The following is a 15514-nucleotide window of genomic DNA, read 5'->3' as shown; positions in this document are numbered from 1 at the left end:
GAAAAAACTTTTCTTCTTTCAAAAATCCTAACATAGCTTATATGCTTTCAAAAATAATAGAACCTATAAAATAATATTCTAATTTATTTCTGCACATTCAAAGTACTAATTATTACATGAATATTCTTAAGAAGCTAAAAGAAAAAATATTTTTATTTAAAAACTAACACATGGTATATTTTAGTTTTATTGCTATATTTAGTAGAAAGAGTAACCTCTATATTCAGTTAGATTAAGGAGGAAAAATCTTTGCAGTGATAAATATGTTCATGAACAATAAGTTGACAGAATAATCTTGTGTATCACAGCCTACACAATTTCAGCTAACTTTTTCTCATTTCTCCTATTATAATGATGAATAAAATCTTTAAAAGCCTACCTATCCACCTCCTCCTCGTGAAGGGTTCATTGCCTATTTGGCGTTCCGTTATTCCCTACTTTACCCTTAGCAAGGATTCTATGAGGTACTCTAACCCAAGGGGAGACACCTGGTGGGTTTAATTAGATTGCATCTGGCAATAATTAGAAGCAAAAGTCAAAAGTAGTAGCAGCTGCAGTCACCCAGGTAAGTTCAATTTTTGTAAGAGTCAGACCAAAAGGAAAATTTCCTGACCTTGAAAGGCAATGGAGACACCATAGATAGGCTCTGAGGGCAAAGGGCAGAAGAAAGAAGGAAGGAAGGAAGGAAGGAAGGAAGGAAGGAAGGAAGGGAAGAAGGAAGGAAGGAAGAAAATAATAAAGGCCTTCAAACCATAATTTTTCCACCCCAGTTAGGTTTCTGCAGTATGAGGCAAGTGCTCCCCTATTGATAGGGTGCATGTTGTCTTGGATACATGGTGTCTTATTTAATGATAGTTTGCATGAGGAAAGTGAGCATTTGGTTTCAAAACCTGTGCCTGAATTGTTTTCTTCAGCCCTGCAGAATTTCCTAATTTACTAATTCAGCCCAGCCAAGATAGAAACTTAACAATGTCTAATTCACCTGAGAGCTTGTTAATGTTAGTCTTGGCAGGTGTGTAGTCACTGTCCCGTAGCAGCCCAGGTGGACACAGGACAGAACCATATGCAAACAAGTTGTAATGACAGGGTACATGTGGTGTATATATTCTGTAAAGACACGTTTGCATGAAGAGCATCACAGCAAAGTTCAATGTGAAGTGCAGAGATTTGCTTCTTCAACAGACCATTGTCTTTATATCTTGAAGAATTATAAAGTGCCCTAAATTGTTCCTTGCCTCATCTCTGATAACTGTTAATTTGTATTTAGATGCACAATTGGTCCAATCAAATGAAACTGTTGGTACGCACATTGTATCGTAGAAGAATTGAAATGAGGCTAATGTAAGTGAAAAACTGAATTTGGGGGATTATCTAATTTGAAACAACTAGATCTTAGGCAGAATCATGTGTCCACAGCTATCATAACAGCAAGGAATTTAAAATTATAAAATAGGGTCTAAGTCAAGTACCTTTGAAGCCAACTCAGAAGAAAAGTAGGACTATTTTCTATTTCATATCTGTATATTCTCTTATGTATTTGCATTCTCAGCTCCTTGAAATGAGGAAGAGGGCCTTTTTGTTTCACTTTTCATTCAATACATATTTTCTATGTTGAAATTAAACAGCTGAATTTAAAAAAAATAGTATATCAAGAGCAAAATGCATTTGCTGAAGATAATGAATGTGGGGAGAAGACAATGAGGAAATAGAGTAATTCAAAGCAATAAGGATAAAGGTGTGCCAGGTCAGGGATTTATTCAGAATTGTTTCATTATCAAAAAGATAATCCACATCCACCCTATATCCTTGAAGTACAAGTAAAGAGCAAAGTCGCCAGACAGGAGGTTTGAGTTTTGGATCCGTTTGGACCACAGCAACAAACCATAGTTGGTGCTGGGTAATTCAGAGCATAGTACTTCCAGTCATCACAATGTTTTCATGGGGCAGGGGCAGGGGCAGGGGCAGAGTCAGCACACACCTATAAAAACTGACTTTCTACTCTAGCTTTGGAAATTTAGCCCAAGTCTAAGCCAACAAAGATCAATCTTTGAAGAGGAATATGATGGAGAAAAGGGTACCATGGCTTGCATAATGAGGCTGTAGTCATGGAAGTGGTAATAGTAGTGATCTCACTAGATTTGAAGCTAAGGACCCTGCTTTATTGTGTTTTATGAAAATTAATAAAGAAAACAAAACCCTGCTCTATGCATCTTTTATGACCTATCAGTTATTGTACTTAATGGGATTTAAGAATTTTTTCTTGTCATAATCGCATAGGCACATGCACAAGCACATTACACAACAGGGAGAGAAAGAGAGAGAGGGAGGCACAGAGGGCAGGAGAGAGACAGAGAGAGAGGAAGAGAGGCAGAGACAGAGAGACAGAGATAACAGTGGTATTCATGAGTTTGAAATACTCTGATCTAGAAACGAGCACCTATGTTCACACAGTCATTTTCCAACCTCTTCTGGTTCTCAGAAGCCTAGGACACAACTCAGATTCCCAAAGAGTTGAGCAAAGCCACAGCACACATCTCATTGCATGTGACAAGGAAGCAATAATTGTCAAGCTATCATTTCTTCAATAAATACTTGGATGTAGAATCCATGCTCTATCTTTTTGCTTGATCCTGTCAATCTCCTTGGGGAATGCTTCATTTAAAATCACAGCTTTGGCATGTCCACAGACTATACATGGATTGCGCATGCATGCATAAATTTAAGCTTGTCAAATAACTCTAATGATCTGTTATCATGCCTCAAACTTTGTTGAAAAAAAAAAGCTTTGATCTTCTTTATTTCTAAATATAGAAAGCACATCAACATGAAGATTGATGTATTGCATGAAAGATAGTAGAAATGAGGTTTGAATTAGGGCTGCCTTTCTTTCTCTGAATGCTTTTGTAAATACCATGCACACTCATCAACTCAGAAAAGTGAGGGGGTACCTGGCCATTGCAGAATAAAGACATTGTTTTTCAGCTGTTGGCAAAACTCACTACTCAATTATATGTTGGCACCAAATCCAGATTCATTTCTTCTCTTTTTTTCCATTTTTTATGACCAGAAAAGTTTTGGGGTTCAAAAGTAGCTATTATGACTATTCCCAAAAAGAGTAGAAAATTATTTTGATCATCTGTTGCAGTTACACGACTATTTGCTTGTTCAAAGAGATGGGCAATAAAGCCAAGATGTAGATTAGTGGTCTAGACATGCCACCAAATGGTTGGGTAGTGATGTTTCCAGGAGGTAGTCTCAAGTACTTTAATCATCTAAGATATTTCTAGAATATAAAACACTGAATTTGTAAAATAAATATTATTGCCAATGTTGACATGGAGAGGAGTCTTTCATCTTCCACAACAGTTAATTTGAAAATGAATGTTAATACATCTCCTAAATTGCAATATATATATATATATAATATATATATATATATATATATATATATATATTATATATATATTGCTATTTTGCTCACTAAAAATATATGTTTTATTTACATATGTAAATAATGTAGACTTCCAACTTATTTTACTTTTGCTACAATGAAGATGGACTCCAGGGCTACCGTGTGCTACATAAGTGCTCAACAAACGAACTTTATCCCCGGCCTTGTTTTTACATTACATTTACTGAGTCAAAACCTCACTACATAATGGCCTTGAAGATACTGTGAACAGCCAGCAGGTGATAACTGCATGTCTCTTGGTTCTACATTCAAAGCAATAAATATTAAAGAATTATTTCACCATGTACATCTTATTTACACTCTTTGACATGTTTCATGCAAGTTTTAAACTTATTTGTTTAGTATTCAGTTATTTCTATTGAAAATAAACTTAGGGGGAAATGATAACTCTTTGACTTATTTCTTGTTTTGATAAAAACAATTCCAACAATTCTCTCACCCAATTAAGATTTGAATACAAAAATACACTGTAAGCAAATACATTAAGTTAGAGAGCTGAGATCTTTGTGCATCATCTTGATTTTAATGCTCTTTAATTTCTGCTTAGGAAGCAGTATGATTTCTGCAGCAGTGTAATTTCTGCAGTGTAGATTCTTGACAGAGTGTAATGTGCCTGGCCATGGAGATTATTTTTGAATTGTATAAGAGGTAAATGAATACTGGGCCTCATACAAAATAGAACATTATGAAAACTCATTATTACTATTATTTCATTAACACACTTTAACTGTATTATAGCAGTTATATTTGTAAATACTTTCCTGAGTGATTTTTCTCTGAGTCAGAGAAACTAACTCATAAGAAGCTCCAGAATAAAGAATGTCAGATTATAAATATCAAACAGAATCCAAACATTATTATATTGAGTGATTATCTTCAAAGTTCCCATTGCTAGATCTTGTCTTTTACATCAGAAGTTCCAAATGCACTTATCCATAGGGACTGAGCATATGAGATCAAGAGATTTATTATAAGCAACAGATTAAGAAAAATCTCCCATGTATGTGGGGCAACTGACTGCTTGCTAAAGAAAAAAAAAAAAAAAGCGTACACATGGAGCAGGGTCAATGAGCCATTTGTGGTATTCTGCAAGGGAACAATGTATGTCAAGATCAAGGTATGGAACTGCAACCAAAATCAAGCAAATCACCTGAGGTTACTTGCTTCCTTTACCTGTTTTTGGTTCTAGTGCAGAGGGACAATACTCTAGTATCCAACACTTTTAACATTTTCTGATAGGCTGCCAGAGAAGCTCCACTTTTGGACTGAGCAAAAAGCCTCCCTTAGACTGTCTTATGTGTCTGTACAGTGGGAACTAAATCCAGAGCATTGTACATATTAGGCACACTCTCTTCCCCTTGAATAATATCCTTAGACATTCATATTTTAATTTAAAATTGCATTTTAACAAATCCAAACTAAAAAAGTTGTCTGTATGGTAGATACTCCTCTTTTGACACATTAGGCTGGAACTCCACTACTGCTCCATTCAAGTGTTATAATAATTTGGAAGACAATTGTGATTAAGTGCCACTTCACTTCCATAACAGAACCTACGTTGTTGCAGATAAAAAGTGCAAACAAATTATTGGCTTTAATGACATAGTTGATATAATTTTCTCAGCGGCCAATATGTAAGATAGAGAAGCATGCATTTCCTGCCCACAAGAAACCCACTGTCTGGTAGGGGAGAAAGATAGATAAATGCAAGAATGCCATGCAAGTTACATGAGTTACAACAGATTTAAGAGCCCAGTGCTAAGAGAATATAGAAAGGCAATTACCTCTGCCTGGAGAAGTAGATTAGCTTCCCAGGGGGAGTGACTTTTGCAATAAGGCTTGAAGGTATGATATGATAATATCAGACTCAGCAAATTTTAAAATGTGATATTAGCTCCTTGTTGAGATGCACTCAGGAGGAGATGAGGTAGGAAGATCAGAATGGAGGGAGTGCTGCCCTTCACCTTTTGATACATCCATGTATAGGTTGTATACATCCATCCATAGGTTTTCTTTTACAAATGGATATCACCCAGAAACACCACTAACCCTAGATTTTCAGGAATTTCATTGCAACCAGAAAAGGGGGTTCAGATGTTGTGAATAAACACATTTCAAAACACTGATGGCAGATCTTAAAACATATATCAGGCATATATTCTGATAATGGTGGGAATAACAGTGAAAGTGTAAAATATGGGCTCATGAAACATTGAAATATGCAATTTAAAGCCATGAGAAGTCACAGCAAACAAAATAGCATTTACATGAAAAGGAGTTTACTACACAAAGGTATAGCATAAAATTCCTTTTTAGGTAAAATATAGCAGATAATACGCACACACACACACACACACACACACACACGCTCACCATAGTAAAGAACTTTTAAATATGTCTTATTACAATGGTAATTATATAGGAACGTTACAGAGCAAAATTTTATTTTTATCAGGACAAAACAGGGAGGTGTCATTAAAGAGTGTCAGCAGTAACGATCTTTGGTGAACAGTGCCATATTTTCATGGCAGTCTCATAAAACAGACGGGGATGATTATCTAGGAGCTAGGGAAGTGGCTCAGCAGTCAAAATCATAGGCTTCTAATACAGAGGATGTGGGTTCAATTTCTGTCTCTCACTTCTGTATTCCAGGCTCCAGAATATCTGAAGAATCATCTTTTCTTTATAGCTGGATAGAAATACAATCTGGACTTTGTTTCTTTGTGGATATCAAGAGATTATGAGTATTGCAACTACATAGATATGAATTATATTTAGAGTGAAAATAAGTTGTACAAAGTAGAAATTGGAGAAAAGAATGGCTTCTGAAAGTCTGGGTTATTTCTTTAATTTTTTTTTTTGGAAAAAAAAAAGAAGATATGTCCATGAAATATAAGCTTCTAGAGATAAACAAAAAATTCATATGCAACAATTTTCTTTACCAACATTTTAAATGTTTTTATTGCTCTGCATCATGAAATTTATTCTTGCGCATTTGATATATCTTAGATTCAAGTAAATATGAGACAGTATTTTCAGGACTATAATCCGATGTTTATTTATCAGGGAATTAGATTCAATTAACATACAAGACATGGGAAATCCATAAGTTGGATTTTCTTCTAGGTTGTATATAGTGTAAATTCATTACAAGTTTAGATGCAGCCCTCCTCTGCATACGTAGAAGACTAAAGTCTGAACAAGTACTGCAGCTACCTTATCTTGCTCATATTATTTTAGTCATTACCTAGGCTAGCAATGTTTATTTAGATGTGAAAAGACATAGAGATCGAGTCAGAACTCCAATATATCAAAAGCAGTAAAACCAGAATTGTCAAAGTCACAAATCATTTCTTAAAGGTCTAAACACAACTCCTACATAGTCTGTTTATTATGTTTTTCCTTACAGACTATAAATATACTTTTCTTATCTTAACAACCTTAAATTACTTTCACAAACTGATGTATTCATCTAAATAAATGTTCTTAAATTAAGACATTAATTTATCTGAAATAAGCACTTGTCAGTTACTGCCCATCACTCCATCTGCCAACATGTTTCTGAATCCTAATATTCTCATCCAATGCATTAATTGTCTTGGTGCTTAGAGACACTTAGCTGTTATATTTATCCTCTCTCTCCCCTTCCTTTTGACAAAATTATTGTTACTTCCTAGATCCCAGTAATTGTGGCAGCCACAAATGACAACAAAACAGAATTCATCTGTTCTTGTTTCTGCTCTCTGAACATTATACTTACTTAATAAGTCACCCATTAAAAGGCTTACTCAACCCAATCGACTTATTGCTGTACATGTATCTGATTAAGGTGCTATCTAAAAAATAGATCTTAATTTGAAATACATCCAGTATATTTGTGTTGCTATTCAAATATTACTTGAATGGGAATTTGACCCAAAATTAGAGGTTATCATCACTGTCACATCAAGAGCAAAGGAAGCTAAAGATAGGTCACTTTTCAAGATTATTTTGTTACACAAACGAGCTGTGCATAATTCCACAGCATTGCAGATGGCTGCAAAATCTGGATTTCAGATTAATTGCTTATAATATGTGCAAAATTTCTCAACACTTCAATGAACCCATGTAAAAGAGAAAGTATGCATCTAGGGGAAAAAATGAAACATTAGAGTGACCTTATTTTCCTATCAAAATCACCCGAATAATGCCTTTTAATTGAATCTGTTCAAGAAACTCCTATTTAAAATTCAAGTAAAAATATTTGTCATCAATGGGAGGAAAATTTACATGTGTCTTGAGTAAATTTTTCTGTTGACAGCCAGGAGCTCTCATTGATGGCAACTTAGTTCTCCATTTGGTGTCTACCCTTAGTAGATAACTCATGAGTAGACATACTCTGAAGAAGTGGTTTCATCCATAAACTCGTTCAAGGGAAGGATGCAGGCACTAAGTTATAACTACTCTTGAGTTTTAATTAACAGAAGCCTGAAACTCAAAATATCCAGGTTTGAACTCCTTTTTTTTTTCTTTTTTTAAAATTAGATATTTTATTAACTTACATTTCAAATGTTAGCCTCTTTGCTTTTCTTGGTCTGATCCCAAGACACAGACTTGCCTAGTGGGCTTTTCCTCATCATCTGCTCCCTCAACTTGTTGATTTTGGTTTTAATCAAATATCAGAATGTACATATATCATAGTCCTTTCTGAAACTGTCCTCAGCTGCTAATTGGATTCACACAATAATCTGAATTGTCATCTCCATTCTCTCCCCCCCCTTTTTTTTCTTCTTCACATCCTGTCATCCTGTTTGACTCCAAAGTTGCAGAGTTTGTATACTCTGTGCTGACTGACAGCTTCTTAGAGAAGCAGAGTGGAAAGTCGACCCACTCTCTAGTAGAAGTCTCTGCTCCAAGGTTCATTGGAATGAACCAACAACACTAAATAGGTTAAGTGACTTTTTAAGAGCACCTACAACTGGGAGAGGAAAATAGCAGTAATCTGGGGGGGAAATTTGAAGGAAAGAAAATGGAAGTGGATTGGGTAGATATTTATCAAAACACATTATATGCATGCTTAAATTTATCAAACAGATATATCAAAATAAATCCTTTCAGTTATCCATTCTCTCTATCTGCCGAAATGTTTTCTACATTTATTTGGTTACCTCTTAATTTCATTCAATTCATTGGTCAAACGTATTTTTCTAAACAAAGTCTTTGCTGGTATTATTTAAAGTTAAAAAGTACTCCCATTCTTCTCCCACGATATTAATCTTTTCTTACATAGCCCTTTTTATCACACTTACTACCTTCTAACAATCTATAAAATACACTTAAGTATATATTATATCTCTTTTTTGTGGACTGTGAACCAAAGACGGGTTTTACCAAATATAGTCAAAAATTCTAAAATAATTTCTTCCACACTTTGGGCACTTATTAACTGCTTTGTTAAAAATATATCATCACTGGTAGAGTTTTTTAACTTCCTCTCCATGATGATGAAATTTCCCTTTCCAAGAGTATTGTTGGTAATTTGTTGAATAATTTGACTAAAACATCAATGTCAGTGTTAGGAAAATTACAGAGAAATTTAGTATAGTTAATAGTACAGTCTGTTCCATAATTTGCTAGATCTCAGGGACACAATTTTATCGTTGGCCACATTTATTAAGACATTGTATAAATTTGTCCTTATTTCCTGTAAAGTATACTTACCCAATCATGATTTACAATGTCAATAAAAATAAAAATTCTACATTGCTAATGATTGGCCAACTCAAATTTAATGTAACAGAAGATAAATTGATTCCAGAGCATAATATTTTGATTTTAAACAGTAGCCTTCATAAAACATTAAGTGTGCTAAAATGTGCACCATTCTTCAATAAGTACATTTTATGTGCTTTTCATTCTATATCAGAGAATTTAAAATCAAAAGTGTAGAAATTTTTAGAACTTTGTTCAAAATTTTGTTTTTCAATGTAAAATGCATGAGATTTACATGCTTCACATTATGGCAGATGACACATATAAAAATGATTATGTGTGTGTGTGTGTTTATTCTGTTTGCATCTTTGCTATGGGTATATTCAATTGAGCTGTCTTACATTAGCTCTTTGGGCATTTTTTTTCCTTCTTATAGATATTCTGCAGTTCTTTAGCAATCACTGTTATGTAACCCACAAGCAATTGTTGTGAAGAAAATCCAGGGAAGTGTAATGAAGGAACTTTGCCCACAGTTCATTTAAAGAAAAGAGTGGGTGGTGGTAGAGAGGATTCCATTATAGGGAATAAATATAATGAGTAAATATTGCCAATTGCTGAGTGACTATCCCCAGGGAAACATGAGCAAACATGTCTTCACTGAGTACTGACAAGAGACTCAGGAAGTAGTTATTTCTTAATCTAGTTTGTAATCTGGTTTGGTAACTGTCTTAGTCAGGGTTTCTATTCCTGCACAAACATCATGACCAAGAAACAAGTTGGGGAGGAAAGGGTTTATTCAGCTCACACTTCCATACTGCTGTTCATCACCAAAGGAAGTCAGGACTGGAACTCAAGCAGGTCAGGAAGCAGGAGCTGATGCAGAGGCCATGGAGGGATGTTCTTTACTGGCTTGCTTCCCCTGGCTTGCTCAGCCTGATGTCTTATAGAACCAAGACTACAGCCCAGAGATGGTCCCACCCACAAGGGGCCTTTCCCCCTTGATCACTAATTAAGAAAGTGCCTTACAGTTGGATCTCATGGAGGCATTTCCTCAACTGAAGCTCCTTTTTCTGTGATAACTCCAGCTGTGTCAAGTTGACACAAAACCAGCCAGTACGGTAACCCAACACATTGATTACGGCTTTGCATTGGGCTTCGACTGAGCGGTTACCATGGGTAAGGAACATGAGTGATTCTTGGATAGCAAGATCACCTGGAAATTCCGCTGGAGCTCCCTATCCAATATACATCCCACTTCACCATAGAATTTTTTTTCCTTCACAACAATTGCTTGTGGGTTACATAACCATTGGAGGGACTTCCTGTGCCCAACTTCTGTTTAGTGAATTCCCTGAACCTGTAGACTATTAGTGATAGAACCTAGTGGGAAAACCCCCACTCAATTCCCGATTCGGCATGCACCCAAAAATCACGAAGGACCATCTTGATGTAATTACATAAGGTCATTTAATTACAGAACTCCGGACCGACATGCATCCCACACAGGATATAACAGATGTCGGCCACGAGGCTCGAAAGCTAGGGGATTTTATGGGGTAAGGGGTGTGGAATTCAGCATAGCGACACACTATTGACTTATTCAAATATCAGCAGAAAAATTACATGTACGTGCAGGGTGTCAAAGTTCTGTGAGTTGTTGACTCAGTTCAGATAGCCCTGTTATGTCTTCACATTCCCCTTTATCTTATGGTCAAGCTGTTCCCAGGAATGTTTTAACTATGGGGCATACCCGGGTTTGTTTTTCTTTTTTCTCAGCCCCAGGCAGCCTCTAGCTCACAAATTTCTGAGTTCTTTATATGACTTACAGGTCTGGAAATTTCATCTTTCTTTCATTAGTTTGCTAAGTATTATGAAAGACATGTTTTATTTTGAATTCAATGTTAGCCCTGCCACAGCATAAATGCTAGCCCCTACCCACAAAAAAAACAAAAACAAAAAAAAACAAAACAAAACAAAAAAAACATCCTCCCAAGAAAGGAAACAGGTCATTTGGATGGTTAAGGGTCCAGTAGATTTCTTGGATCTATAGACAACAAATGGATGAGATTTCAAAGGACCAATATCTTTTTTTGTTTTTGTTTTTGTTTTTGTTTTTTTCGAGACAGGGTTTCTTTGTGTAGCCCTGGTTGTCCTGGAACTCACTCTGTAGACCAGGCTGGCCTCGAACTCAGTAATCCACCTGCCTCTGCCTCCCAAGTGCTGGGATTAAAGGCGTGAGCCACCACGCTCAGCCTAGGAGCTAATATCATATGTTACCTTATCAATTGTATAAAAACAAATACTTCCAGGAAGTAGGGGAAATGTGTGATAAAAGTTTAAAAGGAAAAAGATATTATGTGTCTAATATGACTTTTGTTGAGAGATCTCACAGTTAGAAGAAGGCAAAAGAGCTGTATAAGAATCACTATCAGGCTGGTGAGATGGCTCAGTGGGTAAGAGCACCCGACTGCTCTTACGAAGGTCCGAAGTTCAAATCCCAGCAAACACATGGTGGCTCACAACCATCAGTAATGAGATCTGACTCCCTCTTCTGGAGTGTCTGAAGACAGCTCCAGTGTACTTACATATAATAAAAATAAATTAACCTTAAAAAAAAAAAGAATCACTATCGATGTTGTGAGATCTGAGGCAGCCCTGAAGAGTTCTTCAATGGTAACCAGCAAAGGTAAGAAATATAGAAATCTAAAAATTCATTTCTAGAAAATGTTCAGTGAGAGTCGAATATTATAGGCAAAGCCCTCTGTTAAATATTGTCAAAAATAAAGAATAAAAGTATAGCTCTTTCCACAATGTTTCTTCTTAGAGGATTCATTATTATTGTAGCCTTTATAAAGTACTTGTCATATGCCATTTCCTCTGCACAGTACCATTTATTTATCACATTTAATTGTATATGAGAATAATGAAGGCTCAGAGAGGTAAAGTAACTTGAACAAGTTATAACACTTTGTGAGTACTAAATTCATCTTATTCCATTCCTAACCCTTTACACTCTGCCATATAAGCATCTAAAAAGGAGAGACAATCTTTCTGTCTGTGTTTGTGTGCATACATGTGTATGAAACACTGTAAAACATAAAAAAGTTGCAAATTTATATACCAAGTTGTTCCTGGAAAGTCACATAGAAAAATGTATATGTATGAAATCATTAATGATTACCTGGCACTTAAGATTACATTGCAATGTATGCAATTTATCCAGATCCGTTCTAAGCAAAGGATAAGCATAATTCTTAGAAAGCTCAGTATCTTGGTCATAGTTAGAGCATTAGCGAAGAACAATATGGGCAGCTTGTGCCCAAGGACTTACATTGCTGTTAGAACTATAACATATTTATCCGAATAGAAGCTGTAAAATCAGAAACGGCTTCTAGAAAGAGCTATACCTCTGGATATATATGTTTGGGCATCAAGTAAATAGATATTCTAAAAGTGATAGTTGAGTTTTCAAGAGGAAAATAGAAAAATAAAGAAATGAAAATGAAAATAGAAATGTAGAACATTCTTATAGGCTACGGTGTGACATCAAGGTGAACTGGCATAGAACATCATAGAAGACTTTAAATAGATTGATTGGAGGAGAGAAAGTGGGAAGGGGGATCATCAGAAATTTAAATACTGTATATATGCTACCTACTAATGTGTTCATTAAAAAGTTATCTTGTTTTGTTACTCAAAAGGCCATCACTGGCAACTTAAAATTCTTAAAAACCAAATTCTAAGGGTTAAAAAGTAAGTGGGTATCATTAAAGGAACAAACTTGATCTTCTTTTCAATGGCAAATTCAGGCAGTGTTAGCATCGTGGTACCCTGTGTAGGATGGGAATGAAAATGAAAGATTGCGGGGTTCAATGGTAGGTTGATTTTCACCTCATTCACTTGGTGAGAGACTCGTTCATCTCATTGATTTTTCAGTGCTAAACAAGTCATGTTCGCTTGTTCATTAGAGATTGCTTCATTTCTGTTCAATTCATATTTTTTTTCATACCAGTTTGGCATTTGTGTGTGTTAGAGCTCTGCTTCATAGAGTGTATAATTCCCAACTATTGATGGATGTGACATCCGCACTCTGAAATATGAAAGTGCACGAAATGCAGCCTCATCACAAGGAGCACAGATGCAAATTGACTGGAGCACACTGAATGGTTGTTTAGCATCACTATATTTATCAAAGCCCTTGTAGAATAGTTCTTATGTCAAGATATGAAATAACAATAAATATTAAGGAAATAAAGATCTATACAAGCATTTATTTGAATACAATAAAAGAATAAGTATGGGTCCCTTAGCTGACTCTTAACAGATTTTATTAGGCCTGTATATTCTATTTTATTATAGAGCCATAAAACAACTCAACAAAAATTAACTGTACTAATTCTGTACTATTTACTAAAAGAAACTTCTGCTTGAATTCATTGCAAGTTTTGCCTGAGAAAATGCTAAATAATCAAATCTTTCTCTCCCCTAACAGAATATTCTGAGTATAACACAGAAGGCAGTATTTCAGTATCTAAGTGCTAGTGGTTTTCTGCATGGAAAGTCACTTCCTTCATACTCCAGTGTTATAGGCTCAACTGCTCTGCAACTTATGGTGTGAATTATAGCTCCAGCCTACCTCTTTTAACTTCACTTGAGGGATCAGCAAGTTATGATCAACTGGTTTCTTTATTATTATTATCTAAAGAATTGTTGTCAGAATGTGATTCTGGCAGAAATGTGCCATCAGAGATAAGTCAGTATGTAAAATGTACTCCTGGGGCAGGAATAAACACTTTTCTAAAATCTAAGGGAAACAGTTTGTATTCTGACTTAAATAGATGGTTTAGTGATTTTTTTTTTAGATATTGTATTTATATGTATATATATATTTTTTTTTCAAATGTTATCCCCTTTCCTGGTTTCTCCTCCAAAAACTCCCTCTCACCTCCACTCCCCCTCCCCCTGCTCACCAACCCACCCACTCACCAACCAACCACTTGCTGGCCCTGGCATTTTCCTATACTGGTTGGGTGATTCTAAAATAATAATTTCATCAATTCTTGGGACACAGACCAGTTAACTGGCAGGCAAAGATTTAAGAAATAAACACAACCTGGGTAACCACCAGAGCAGGAGACTTTTAGCAATCAATAAAAGGGAATGAGTTTAAATGGTCATTCCTGTTATTTTTAGGTTGTGTCTATTTTTAAAGGCCTTTAGAACTTAAAGAAATCACATTCTCTTATGCTATGCAAATTATCTGATTTGTTTAACCAGAATAAAGCAACCCATGATATTTTATGATGAAGAAAAGCTTGAATAAATAAGTTACTATGTCCTTTCTACTCATGCAAGGAAGTGATAAAATATAGAACAAAAATATATTTTTAAATTATTTCTTGATCCAAGATGTAAACCATATTTCTTGGAAGATCATATTATATTATACTATATTATATTATACAATGTTTTATATTATATATAAAACAACATAATGTTTTATCCTTTAAATCATTATTATAATGAAAAATAAGCATTCATTTGCTGAATAAATCTATTCATCTACATATAATATCTGAACTTAGGAGTAAAGAATTCAGAATGTTTTTACTAGTTCTTAGGAGACAATATTAACTATAAAGATTTTCTTACTCTCAGATGAAACTGACAGAGTATATCTAAATCTCAACATGTCATTTTTCCCAATTACCAAGCCATATTTCTGCAACTACCAAGTATCTGCTGATTCAACTCAGTCCTTCCATTACATACATTTCGCATCAGATCCCCAAGGTTAAAAGTCCAGATCCACAAGTGTTTAATCTCGGCAGATGTCCATCAAGGCACAAGGTTTTTTGACCAACCTGCTAAAAGTAGAGGCCCTATGTGATGTCTTAGGAGTTTGATTGATTTTTGTTTTTAGAGTAACCATTTAAAGCAGCTTGAGAAATGTATGTGTTTGCCTATTATAAAAGATGTTAAAAGATAAGGATGGAGCAAAGGGTGAAAACTCCACACAAAATCCCTTCCCTAACCAAGAAGCTATCTTCACTCAGTGGAAAAGGAAAAATCAGTTTATTACAATATCGTGTCCCTGGGTTTATCAACTATACTCCAGGGCAAGACACCCAATGTAAAGGAGTAATTGGCCAACTCTGGGCTTGTCCAGCTACACTGTCAAGCCCCATGAGTGCAAAAGGAAATCAGCTAGCAGAAAAAGTCTTTGGCTGTTTCTACAGACATTTCAGTGCAAATCAGGGTTGGCCAACTCAACCTTCAAGCCCTCTTTACTCTCCATCTGGCTATAGGGCTGAACCAAGTACTGCCATTTTTGGTAATCCTCTTTGAAAC

At 35.4% G+C, this 15514-nt stretch overlaps 2 long non-coding RNA genes across 2 annotated transcripts in view; one reads left to right on the top strand and one right to left on the bottom strand.

The window, feature by feature from the left end:
• The window catches only part of Gm2516 (predicted gene 2516), a 47978-nt gene extending 47543 nt beyond the window's left edge, over nt 1–435 (bottom strand). Inside the window, exon 1 of the long non-coding RNA NR_046067.1 lies at nt 380–435. This is a non-coding gene — a long non-coding RNA (predicted gene 2516). The remainder of the gene's footprint in view (nt 1–379) is intronic.
• The window catches only part of 1700019L22Rik, a 799537-nt gene that overhangs the window by 548887 nt on the left and 235136 nt on the right, over nt 1–15514 (top strand). The gene's annotated exons all lie outside the window — the stretch shown is intronic.

This window comes from Mus musculus, chromosome 8 (assembly GCF_000001635.26).
Source record: "Mus musculus strain C57BL/6J chromosome 8, GRCm38.p6 C57BL/6J".
In the NCBI taxonomy this organism is placed as follows: domain Eukaryota; kingdom Metazoa; phylum Chordata; class Mammalia; order Rodentia; family Muridae; genus Mus; species Mus musculus.
Note: the sequence above shows the minus strand (reverse complement) of the source record. Positions and strands in the feature narration are given on the sequence as shown.